This window comes from Panthera uncia (assembly GCF_023721935.1).
Source record: "Panthera uncia isolate 11264 chromosome C1 unlocalized genomic scaffold, Puncia_PCG_1.0 HiC_scaffold_3, whole genome shotgun sequence".
Classification (NCBI taxonomy): Eukaryota; Metazoa; Chordata; class Mammalia; order Carnivora; family Felidae; genus Panthera; species Panthera uncia.
This window is the reverse complement of record NW_026057584.1, coordinates 37,401,266-37,414,452: the sequence shown is the minus strand read 5'-3', so window position 1 is coordinate 37,414,452 and position 13,187 is coordinate 37,401,266.

Sequence of the window (13,187 nt, the reverse complement as noted above, 5' to 3'; positions counted from 1 at the left end):
AACAGGATAAGTGACATATGAACTGTGATCAAAGATCTATGGGAGCATAGAGGACCATATAGTGGAGCACAATGTCCAGGGCTGGGTAAAAGCTCCATCAGAACTGATATTCTGGTCTGGGTGGGAAGGTGAAAGGAAAGATACTGAATCCCTGTCATCTATTCAGCATTAGGCTAGGCTAGGCACATTCTTTTTTAATCTTTTTAGTTACCATTCTTGCTCGCTTTCTCTCTCTCTCTTTGGAAATCTAAGCCTTGGAAAGGTAAAAGTGACTCAGGTAGTTACATTGTTAGTAACTTGTAGATACAGTTTTCAAAACTTGGTTCTATTTGACTCCATTTGCCCATGCATAGTGTACTCTGCCATGTTATTTATACCGTGGTAATGACTTAGAATTTTATTCTGGAGACTTTGCAAATAAAGAGCCATTGAAGGTTGTTGAATCAGGAAGTTACAAAATCAGAGCCAAAATTTATATTCTCAGATTAGAGGAACAGTTTTTAAAAGACTGGAAACAGAATTGAGTTAGGTGCATACTACTCTAGTGAAAAATAATGGGGATCTAAACAAAAGTAGCAGCTCTGAGAATAAAATACTGGGAAAGGGTTAAGGAGAAACCAGAGAAGAACTGAAACTTGGACGTGGTGATGATGGGGAGGGATTGGTGAGGATGGTTCAGAAGTCTCAAGTTTCAAATCCTGGAGATGTCATTGACAAAGATAAATATAAAAGTGCAACACATAACAAATTGCAAACCTAATATCCCATTTGCTTATATTTTCGGCCAGCATCCCAACATCTCTCATCTTTTTCTTTCACACAGTCTGTTAAGAGTATAGTTCCTGTTTCAGAGATTTACCCAAAGCTGCCTTCCCTCTTGCTTGCCTTCCATTACTGGCAGTTTTCCCATTACTGCCTCTTGAGTCTTCTAGCCACAGATTCTAACTCCTAATATCTATTTTAGGCAGTCCTTTTCTCAATAACCCTTTGGATGTGTGCTCTAGCTTATAGGCCTAGAAACCATTTGTGGGCCTCCTGTGGACCAGGCTTTACCCTAAGGCAGGGTCTATGGCTATGATGAAGATGTGGTTCTTGCTCTCCAACAGCCTGTGGTCTAGTGCCAGAAGGAGCTAAGTAAATAGAAAGTTCATACATTCAATGTGCTAAGCGTAGCAGTAGAAGAGTTGCCAAGCGCAGAGATAGCCCAGACCAGGAGTGACTTGGTAGAAAAACAACATGAAAAGTCATGTTTAGAAGATGCCTCTACTTCCATTTTATTTCTTTCTAGTTCCCAAGTCTATTAACCTGTTGTTGTGTTTTGGAGGATGATCAGATGCTTTCTTTTTCTCTGTGATGATTGGATATTTGAAATGGGAGAGGTGAGGGATAGGATGTTTATTTATTTATTTATTTTTTATTTTATTTTATTATTATTATTTTTTAGGATAGAATTTTTAAAAATCTGCCTTAAGGAAGCAAAGAGTCCAGTGCAGATCTTCTTTTCCTTTACAGAGTGTAATACTTACATTTAGAGAGGGTGTTACAGAGCTAGTCTAGACTGAAACAGTAACTGATTTATTGGAAAATTCCTTATAAAATTCTTTTATTTGGTTATGCTGTTTACTTTGAGCAACTATTTAGATTCAAGAGTATACAATATAGAATTGACTGTTCAAGATACGGTAGGAGCTCAGTAAATAGTTATAAAATAAGAGACTAAATGAATAGGCAACTCTCTCTCCACTTTCCATTTTATCCCCACCCCTTACCATTTTACTCTTACTTCTGAAATAAGAGTGAAAAACAATCACTGTCAGAGAATCTTTTTCTCGATCTACTTACACAAGTATGGTTTAATAATTATGCACGTTTTCAGTTGCTTTTTAGGGGAAGACCTTGTGTTTGGAACATCCCACCTGCAAAATCCTTTGAATATTCACAGATATTTCCTTAAGAGCAAATGATACACCATTTACAAAAATAAGACCTGTGAAGTAAGACTTCAGTGTAAGAATGATTGTCCTAAACTTACTGTCCACTTGTAGATTCAGGCCTTTGCCTTGGCTTGCCCCTTTATTTTACCTTTGCTTGCTCTCACCTTCTGACCACCAACTGCTGTTTTTTTTAACCTCTTTCCATTGTTATTTCATCCTTAGATTTTATATTTCTGGGAGGAAAACATTTTCATCAACCCTTTTAGGGTCCCTGGCTGGGTCTGAAAATTAAACTGACAGTGATTAACAGGAGAAAAGCATACAAATTTTACTGAATTTTTACATGTACATGGGCGTCTTCATGAGGGAATGAAGACCTAAGAACTGGCCAGAGTAGGAAGCTTTTGCATCTTTTGGACAAAGAAACAATAAATTTATGAGTAATTGACAAGACAAAAGGGTTTAGGCTAGAGATAGTAAATGGTGAAGAAATAACTAGAAAGATAAGGGTTAGTTTATCAAGGTTAGTCTGAAGTTCCTCTGGTGCCCTGTCTCTGGGCTGATAAGAGTCTGTCTCCAGTAAAAGAATTTATTTCCTGTCTTTAGGCAGAAAAGGGGGAACTTTTTCTATGTTTACTGCTTCTTAATTGCTTTCAACCCCAAATAATTAGTATGTCAAAGAGGCATGTTTTGGGGTGACATATTCTGGTTTCCTTCATATACATGAGGCGTTTTCACAGGTACTATCATGACATCTCTTAATTCATGTTTCTCCTACCCATAGTCATCTTGGCAATACTTCATGTCCCTAATGTCCTCCTATTCATGACGTTTCAAACATCTTTGTGTAAACATTTCTTTAATTGTCACTTGTCCACTCCTCCAGCAACTATGTTTTTGAGTAGTGAGCAATTGTTGCCTTGGTGCACTCTTATCTTTTGAATCTAAGAAAGGCCACCATGTACTGTTGCATTGGTTACTCAGTACATAAGGGTATCTGGCCAAAGGACTAGCAGGCTAAGATCCAGCTCTTGCTGCTCCACTCACAGAACCATGTAGCCACAGGCCCCTCCATTCAATGGGAGTGCCTTTTTCCAATTCATAAAAAGATGCTGAATGTACCGGTGGCAGTCCTACCTAATTATAGCTCCTGCACCATAAGATGGTATCAAGAAACACTGGTTTATGTTCATCGTGTTTTACTATCATATTCTTAGACATCGGTGACTCCTTGGCATTTGGGAAAACTTTTCATCTTGGTAAATGCTGCAAGTGGGTTCCTCAGGAAACAGACTGAGATTTGCATGCAGTGGTTTTGGGGAATCTTGAGTTTGGGAACAATACCTGAGAAGAAGGAGGGAAGCAGGGCTGGGCAGAAAAAGTTGAATTGTGATTTTTGCAACAGAGTCCGAGCAATCCTAGGATGACCTTCAGAGTTGTTCCTAGAGACCAGAGTTCCCCTCCCCACTGCATCCCATATCCCCAGGTACCCATCCATAGACATTGGATGCAGGCTGCTCTCAGAGAGAAGTCAGGACTTTAGAAGATTCTCTTTGGCTGAGGGCAGTTTCTGGAGAGGGACTCAGCTGAGAACAGCCCACACTCCCAGCATCTGGTGGAACAATGGCTCGGTCCTCAAGGGGGATTTGGGTAAATGACAGCATATACAAAAGTGAGTTCATAACCATCGAATGAATTTTTTTCTACAATAGGGTTAAGCAGGTTTTTAACACTTGCTTTGGGTTGAAGGAAAGCATGACAAAAACAGAATAACTCCAGGAAAAATTCAAACTTGTTTTTTCTTAGAGAGGGTACCTCAGAGATTGCACGTGGGACAAATACCAGGAGCATGGATCTGGTAACCTAAGACTGTGACATTGAAAGTTTAGGTTGCAATTGTGTTTAATGATTGCAGGCTAAAAAACAACTTTCTATGAGTTTGCCTTCTGTTGGTTCTGTGCTCAAGAAAATATCCATATTGGTCATCATTGGGGAAATATAATTAAAACACAAAGTCATTTCCCAATTCAGAAAACCTCTCCACAAAGATATAGAGACAGAAACCAGTTTCATCGTTAAATAAGCATGAAATCTGTGGTGCACACCTCAGGCAATTGACTAAGACATTGCAAAGATACAACAAAGAAAGGAATCTCACCCATTTATATTGCCAAGCAGACATAACCCATTGCATCACACATAGTTCACCGTAACCTTACCTAGTGATTGGGGTCACCATCTTATTGGCTTTAACCACAGGAAAAACAAACTTCTCATATCTTTATAACAGGAGGTAGTTTTGTGAACTGGAGCAAGGCAAGCACCAAAGTTAGGCTCTTATTCTTACTGGAACTGGGAAATAGAACTATCTTTCTTAATGTTTGCATTTCAAAAAGATGGTTTTTGAGGAAACATTCTTGAGTTGTGATACTGGCAAGATGCCTAGTTAGCCATTATAAAGGTTTACATACATGTGAAAAAGAGAAAGAAATTCTAGAAAAAAAAATTGGGGGGGGGGAGATGGGGAAGTCTTTTTCCTTATTTCTACCGGGAGAATTAAGCCTATTTTTTTTTTTTAAAGAATCTCTACACCCAACATGGAGCTCAAACGCACAACCCCCAGATCAAGAGTTTCACGCTCTACCAATTGAGCCAGCCAGGCACCCCAAGCCTATTATTTTTAATCTGTATTTGCTCTTACATTATATATCCGGATCTCTTTAAGGTTGGGTCTTCCCGAAGCACTGAAACATTTTAGAAGCAACTAAAATTCAAAGCTATTATTTAAACATCTGGAGTAGGAAGAGAAGTGGAGTAGCCAGGAAGGAAACCAGGGAAGTAGACAAGAGCCATGGCCACATGTGCCAAAAAGCCTGCATCCTATTCTGCTGGTACTGGGAGGCCAATAAAGCTTTGTAATGGGGAGTCAGACTTGTAGTTTAGGTAAATTCCTCTAGCTACAATGTGGAGGGAGTATGGATATTTGAACATGCTACAAGGTCACTATAATCAAATTAATATGGTATTGAATGGGAATCAGAACAGATAACCTGGAAGCAGATTGAAGTACATGTGAGAATTTAACCTATGACAAGAGGAATAATTCAATTCATTGAGAAAAGAATAGATTATTTAATGAAGAAAATAAAAGCAGCCCAGCATCTTATTTAAAAAATTTTATGTAAATTCTTGTATATACATATAAGATAAATTAGAAAATGCAGTATAGAAAGACCAAACATGTTAAAAAAAAATAAAATTCTTCTAAGAAAATGTAGGAGATTACACATACAACCTAGGGGTTGGAAAGTGCTTCTTAATGCTGAAAAGAAGAGGGACATATTGGATTATATGAAAATTAATATAATGTAGATACCATAAACAAAGTAATAAACAATAGTTCTGGAAAAAATACTAAAGCAGATGACATGATAAGGATAACATCTATAATATACTGGTTGGGTTCTCTGAGAAGCATTTGGAGTTAGAGGTGAAAAATTAATTGGAAAGTAACACATGTGGAGGGACAGTGGAGGAGCAGGATTGGGCAGGAGGAGTTCAGATACAGACATGACAAAATCTCAACCAGCCCAAGGGGCAGCTGGAACAATGATTGCCTGTTGGAGGAGTCCTGCCATATTGGAAATGGCTAGGGTCCACTGTCTGGAGATTGCCCAGAGAATAGAAGAGTTTGCTCTTAACTATCAACACCTAACCAATTCACTGGCAAGGAGCCACCCCAAGAAGAACATGACCTTGGTTCAAAAGTTGAGGTGAACCCTGAGTACTTCAACAGCTGAAGGCTGTCAGTGAACCATATGCCTTGAAGCAGGAGAGTGAGCCCTTTACTGAAGCAGGGTCTCAGTGTGGCATCTCTGTGTTTGCTATAGAACTCTTACAAACTAAGAAAAAAAGGCATTCAGTCCAATGGAAAATTAGGCAAAGCACATGTGCAGACGGTTTACTGAAGACTGAGTCCAAATGACCAAAAAACGTTTGAAATGATGCTTGGTAATCTGGAAAGTAAAATTAAAATAACAATGGAATCTAATTTTATGCCTATAAGACAGGCAGAAATTAAAAAGAACTACAATACGTATTAAGAGGAAATGTAAAGTATTCTGATTCTTTGGGAAATCAATCTAGCATTATCTATTAAAATTAAAAATACATACATCCTTAGACCCAAAAATGCTACTCTTGGGAATTTATCTGATGGAAATTAAACAATTGGTTCATAAAAATGTGTACAGAAATGATAATTACAATGTCATTAGTAGTGGTGAAAAACTAGAAATAAGCTGAATACACCAAATAGAGCAATGACTAACCAAATTATGATATATCTATACCATGGAATATTTGCATTTATTTAGAAGAATGAATGAGTAGATGTTGCAGATGAGGTGGTGGAATTCTTACCAGGTATTGTTGAATGAGAAAAGGAAGATGCAGAAAAGTATGTATAAAATATGTCTTCCCACCTCTTCTCTTTTTAGTAAATCTAACGATGACAAACACACATGCTTTCTCTCTCTCCCTCTACACACATACACACACACACACACACACACGTATACTAAAGCTGAAAAGATGCGTTAACTTGGCAACTCAAGTTGTTAATTTGAGTTACCTTCAAGGAGTGGAAGAGTTGATTTGGGTGGAGGAGGAGAGAAGTGTTCAAGACAGGTAAAAGAAAAAAATTATACCAAAAGAATATGCATATGCTCACATTTATGCTGTCATTTCTAAATCTAATAAGAAAGGCAGAATCAGGGGTTTACATAATTTATAGGAAAGAAATAAATAGAAAAATATGTCATAGAAATAGAACAAACTATACACAATTTTTGGAAATCCAAAATTTTTTAGTTTTTACTAGTTTAGTAGATGCCAGGAATGTTTATTTGCTGTATAAATCAAATAGTATCCAGTCATATGAACCAATAGCATTGTTGTAGAAAACATAGGGCTTTCAGTGAACTTATGTATCTGTATCAGTCAGGAGAAACTCAGTAATACTACAGTAAAAGAGCATCCCAAAATCTGAGTGGCTTGCCACAGAGGTTGCCTTCTTGTTCGTGTTACACATCCATCGTAGATTGGCTTGAGCTCTGCCCCATGCCATTTTCACTTAGGATCTGAGTAATCTTTGGTAGAGGAAAATAAGATCATGGTTAAGCATACACTGGTTCTTGAAGCTTCTGTTCAGAGGGGGCTCTTTCACTCATCTTTCATTGGCTAAAGCAAATCACATGGCTGAGCCTGCTGTCAATGGTACGAGGAGGCATAAACTCTTCCACAGGGAGAATTAGTGAACATCCCCCTGAGTTTGAAGATTGTCTTTAAATTTTTTTAAATGTTTATTTATATTTTGAGAGAGAGAGAGAAAGACAGACAGAGTGCGAGTTGGGGGAGGGCAGAGAGAGAGGGAGACACAGAATCTGAAGGAGGCTCCAGGCTCTGAGCTGTCAGCATCAGAGCCTGATGCGGGGCTGATGGGAGGGGTGGAGGGGGGGTGCTGGAACTCAAGAGCCGTGAGATCATGACCTGAGCCAAGTCAGAAGTTCAACTGACTGAGCCTCCCAGGCACCCTGAAGATTATCTTTAAAACAAAGAGTGTTAATGAAGTATTTCCATGTGAATCATACCTAATGGATGTCATTAATGATTGGTGAGTAAGGAGAATTAAGATGAGAAGTAAGAGAAAATACTTTTTTTCTAATTAAATAAATGCTATTTTTTTCATCTACTGGGTGTACAGGTAAGAAGTACTCCTTTTGACTTTAGTTCCAATCACAGATCACACACCATTCTTTACATTTTCAGGAAACAAACAAACAAAAACCCGTTTAATCTGTACGTTGAAGACAAGAAAAATTAACATAGATAGAAGGAGTAAGATTCTATTTTATCCATATATTTTATTTTTCTGAAGTTCAGAATTTATAGCAGTATGTTGATGAGAAATATAAAATCTATCAGAATCAGAAAAATATCCTTTCCTTTAGAAATAAGTCTAAAAATAATGATGTTTAATGCTTTTCCTCTGGAGTTTAAGTATTGCTCATAAGGAATCTTCCAAATGAATTCTGCCTGCAGCTATCGGTTTAGTTACTAAAATCCCATTTTAGTTAGGTGAAAATTTAAAGAAAGCTCTATAACCTCTCATTACACTAAATGTAGTATTGTCCAATGTTGCTTATTATCCCACTTTACAGTTTAAGTTAAATTTGAGTTCTTTGCTGCTGCTTAATATGTTAGATGATTCCTGCAACATGCTTCCCCCCCATCTTTCAAAAACAATTGTGATATCATCTGAACATTTTCACCAGTACATTTTATATAGAACAGAGAATGGCAAACATCCCAAGTGTAGTTTAGCAGCTGTTGTTCCTCCTCTGTGGGTAAGGGAGGAAGCAGTTGTATCCATGGTGACCTATATGAGTCAGTGAGGGTGGGAACTGGGGGATTCTCACAGGGGTTAATGACCGAGCAAATGTTAGCAATCCAGCTTTCACTAGACATTTGGCCTCAAATGGAATTTTTTTTTAGGGACTCACATTCTATAACTTTTCATTTTGTAAAGCAGATAAACTTACATTATGCTTAATGAAAGAACTATTCACCTGAAAACTTACTGGGTACTAAAACTTACAGAAGAGACTGTACTTTATTCCTGTCTTCTATTTTAATTTAGAGCATGCATTAAAATTTTGTTTATTTAAATATTCCACTCTGCTTCTTCCTCTTAAAGGATTTGAGGTAGAATGCCACAAAGGCATATCAATAGGGTTAACCCAATAGGTGTAAGGCTGATGATACATCATGACCAAAAGGAGTGGTTAGGGAAAGAAATATGATTCTTCATTCTCTTCCAAAGGGTCTTAAGATGCTAAAAAAAATTAGTAAAAAAACCCAAAACATTTATATCTTGGCATAAATTGGAGAAAACCCCCCTACTATATGCAGATGAAGTAGATTTGGGGTATGTACCTGGATGGGGAGAGGAGGAGGAACCAAACCTGTATTTACTCCTGAATCCCAAGTGTTAGGCATTGTGAGTATGTTTCATTTGAAGAGGTTTCTAGTATAACTTCACACCTGGAAAAGATCCAAGTTGTCAAATAAGATAGAAAAAGAAGAGAAACAAGTTTTCATGTGGGCCTCGTTGGTGCCATTCCAGTGGTAGTTTTCATAAATACCTCTGTGGTTTCTGCATTAGTGGGGAACAGAATGATGATACGAGTTCCATCTCCAGGATCTATGTCAAAGTCAGTTAATACATAGAAAATAAATCAACACTGCCTATCTCATTTTATTTATTATTTGTTCAACACTGCCTATTTTAAAAAGACATTTGCCTTGCACATACAGACTTTCCCAGATGATTGGTCTGGGGCTCCTAATACTGTATCTTAGCCTCATTGTCTGCATGATTCCAGAGAGGGCAGTGTTAATGGACAGACATCCAGGCATCCTGCTTTCATGAAGGTAGTAGAGGTTTCCCAACATAGGAAAGAAGCAGCAGCCATCAGACATTGAAGAACATTGGCTGTAATTCAAGATTTCTTAAATGTATTGCTTTTCAGTACTTTGAAGATTTACTAATGTGGGGAATCTAGATTTATTCTAAATAATTTGTAACTTCTCATTTTTGTAGGGCCATTATCATGACATGGATTACTTGTACTTTTAAATGAAATTAGTTGACTTTTACGTTTTAGTTACAGAAATTTCCTACTTACTTGCTAACATAAGGGAGAAAAGATATACCTTTGAAGAAAAAAATAAACCAAGAATTTTAAGAGGGCATATTGACTCTGTATATATTTACTCCGCTATAATATTTATATTACAAATTACCCTGCAAGTTGTTTTCTTAAACCAGCAAATTGAAGTGATTACAGTGTGTATTGGAGAGTGTTATGACTGAATATAAAGATATATGTAACTCAGTTGAAAATCCCCCTACTCATGTTTAGTGCATCTTTGAACTTATCGGGAGAATTGGCTCTTAATGTCAAAATATTTTTTTTTACACATATGTGAACAAGAGAATAAATGTGTTTCCTCACACACTGATGAATCAGTAAGCCTCACCCTCTGTCAAGATGACATAGAGGTAATGCTGATGTTATGAGGAAAGGTTGTCATGTCTAATGTGATGTGCAGGAGTGGCTCATCAGAATAAGTGAAGTCTGCAGGACTTCACTGAACTTGCACCCTATGAGAGCCTCATACAGCAGGAAGAGCACAAGCTTCGAAGTCATTGACTAGGACTTAAATACTGGTTCCACTTCCTGTTGGCTCTGATACTGAGCAAGCTAATTGACCCTTTTGATTCTTATCTGTAAAGTGGAGATCAAAATACTTCATAGAGGATTATCAAGTATATAGAAAGCAGGTGTCAGTTCTCTTCCGCCACTGTGATTTCCTGGTAGTGTATGGAAAGTCTTAATATTCTCACAGGATTTTTCTTAGGCCCAGGGCTCTGTGGTGACTTCTCTGGGCTGGAAGAACTACATTGACATATCTGGTCATTGATTCTGGGCCAGTTGGTTAGGTTCCTATCAATTGTCTTTCAGTCTAATTCTAGATTTCAAGTTATTCTGATTTATAAGCATCCTTTGACTTTTGCAACTGCTTGCTTTGGGTATGCTCTGATTTCTGCCCTAGGATGGAATTCTAGGATCCCAGAGGATGAGAAGTCCTATAGTATGGGCACTGACAGAGCCTTTAAAAAAAGAACCAGGTGTTTCTGGGTGGTTCAGTTAGTTAAGTGTTGGTTTGTCTAGGTTTTGGTTTAGGTCATGATCTCATGGTTTGTGAGTTTGAGCCCCACGTCGGGCTCTGTGCTGACAGTGTGGAGCCTGCTTGGGATTCTCTCTCTCTTCCACTCTGCCCCTTCCCCATTGGCATTGTGTCTGTCTCTATCAAAATAAATAAACTTTAAAAAAATTAAAAAATTAAAAAAAAAGATTTTTTAAATTTAGTCAGAGGATTGCAAAGATGAAGATTCTGTCCATAAATATTTATTGAGCACCTCTTCTGTGCCAGGCATGGTTCTGGGAGCTGGAGATAAAGCAATGAACAAGGTCTTTTGCACCTAGAGATTACATTCTCTCTCCATTTTAGTGGGGCAGAGATAGGAGGTCAGTATGACAGAATATATAAGTAAACAATTCCATGGACAGGACAGTTTATTCCCAGTGATAAAATGCTATCAGAAAGCAAAACAGAATAATATGAGTAGGATGATATGTATGTGGGGTTGAGGGAGCAACTTGAGATTTGTGATCAGAGAACACCTTTCTGAGGTGACTTTTGAATTGCTAATGAATTATTCTTATTCACATCCCTTCCCCCACCCACATCCCACCCCGACTCCAGCTTCCAATTTGCCAGTCAAGTGATTGCTGCCTTATTTGGTAAAAGGTTGAGAGGCAAGAATTGTGGGTGATATTAATTTGGCTAAGGGTGGTTATTAATGGTGAGGGAGGAATGTGCCCATGGCTACTGACTTAACCAAATCTGGCTTAACCTTTCTCTCAGTTTTGGGAGTGGGGCCACAGAACAGAATCTGTTGCCAGGTAGGAGCAGATTCAGTGGAGTTCTTTTTTTTTTTTTTTTTTAACTGCAAATATGAGTATCAGGAAAAGCCTATTGAGCTTATGATAGAAGACAATAGTATGGGGGTGCCTGGGTGGCTCAGTCGGTTGAGCGTCTGACTTCAGCTCAGGTCATGATCTCATAGCTCATGAGTTCGAGCCCCGCGTCGGGCTCTGTGCTGACAGCTCAAAGTGTGGAGCCTGCTTCAGATTCTGTGTCTCCCTTTCTGCCCCTAACCCACTCGCATTTTGTCACTGTCTCTCTCAAAAATAAACATTAAAAAAATAAAAAAAAAGAAGACAATAGTATGAAAGACTTGTTAGACGAGGGTTCAACTAGTTCCTCAAAGCAGAATGAATTACATAACAGCCTTTATGAACAGATGCTCAGAGCAAAAGATTTAGTACGAGGTGTGTGTGTATATGTGTGTGTGTGTGAGAGAGAGAGAGAGAGAGAGAGAGAGAGAGAAGGAGAAAGGGCTGAGACGTGTCTGTGTATGTGTGTGTGTGTGTGTGTGTGTGTGTGTGTGTGTGTGTGTGTTTGCCTTCACATGAGGGTGACAGAGAAGGCTGCTAAGCATCTAGTTGAAACAAAAAATTTTGTATTCTTACATGCTACACTTTCTGGCAGCTGCTTCTGCTCCTCCTCCTCCTCCTCCTCCTCCTCCACCTCCTCCTTTTCCTTCTTTGAAGACTACTGACCTTAAATGTTAGTAAGGTGACACTAATTTTAATACCTTAAAAAACAAAATCTTGGGGCACCTGGATGGCTCAGTAGGTTGGGCATCTGACTTCGGCTCAGGTCATGATCTCACGGCTTGTGAGTTCAAGCTCCATGTCAGGCTCTATGCTGACAGCTCAGAGCCTGGAGCCTGCTTCCGATTCTGTCGCTCTCTCTCTGTGTCTCTCTCTCTCTTTCTCCCCCTCCCCCACTTGTTCTCTTTCTTTCTCTCTCTCTCTCTCTCTCTCTCAAAAATAAACATTAAAAAATTAAAAAAAAACCAAATTCTTATCAGAATAATATACAAATCTTTAGGGTGGGAAATCTTTGTAAATGATACTAATATTGTAAAACAAGATAATGAGTAAGATAACTGCTGTTTACATTTCTTGGAGGACAATCCAATAATGGAATTTTTACTAGGGTAACAAGGAAAAATTAAGCTCTGAAAGTAACTTTATAAGATAAAAATAAAAGATAGTAATAGTTGAATATCAAAGAAAAAAATGGTAGCCTAAAATAGGTTATATTTGTAAGGATAGCAAGTAAAAATATTTCCTGTGCAAGAAAGGTAAGAATTCCCTGAACTAATGGAGATGAAGGACAAGTATGGTTGTTTTAAGTCTGGGGACCCTTTTACTTTCTGAGTAATAAAGGCAGGTCACTTGAAAAGGAAACTTTGAGTTTCCCTTTCCGTCTTTTACATGTAAGAAAGAAAAAAGCATTTGCCATTACAGATGCAGTTCTTAGAATCTCACTAGAGGGTGGTGTTGGTTCTAAAACCAGAGGTTGCCAATCTACAGTACATTCATTACTGGGCTGCATTTATATTTAAAGAAAAGGTAAACTGGGGCTTTCTCAGTCTTACCTAAAAGTTGACAGATGTCAAGTATGAAACCTCCCAGGGGCCTTATCCAGTTC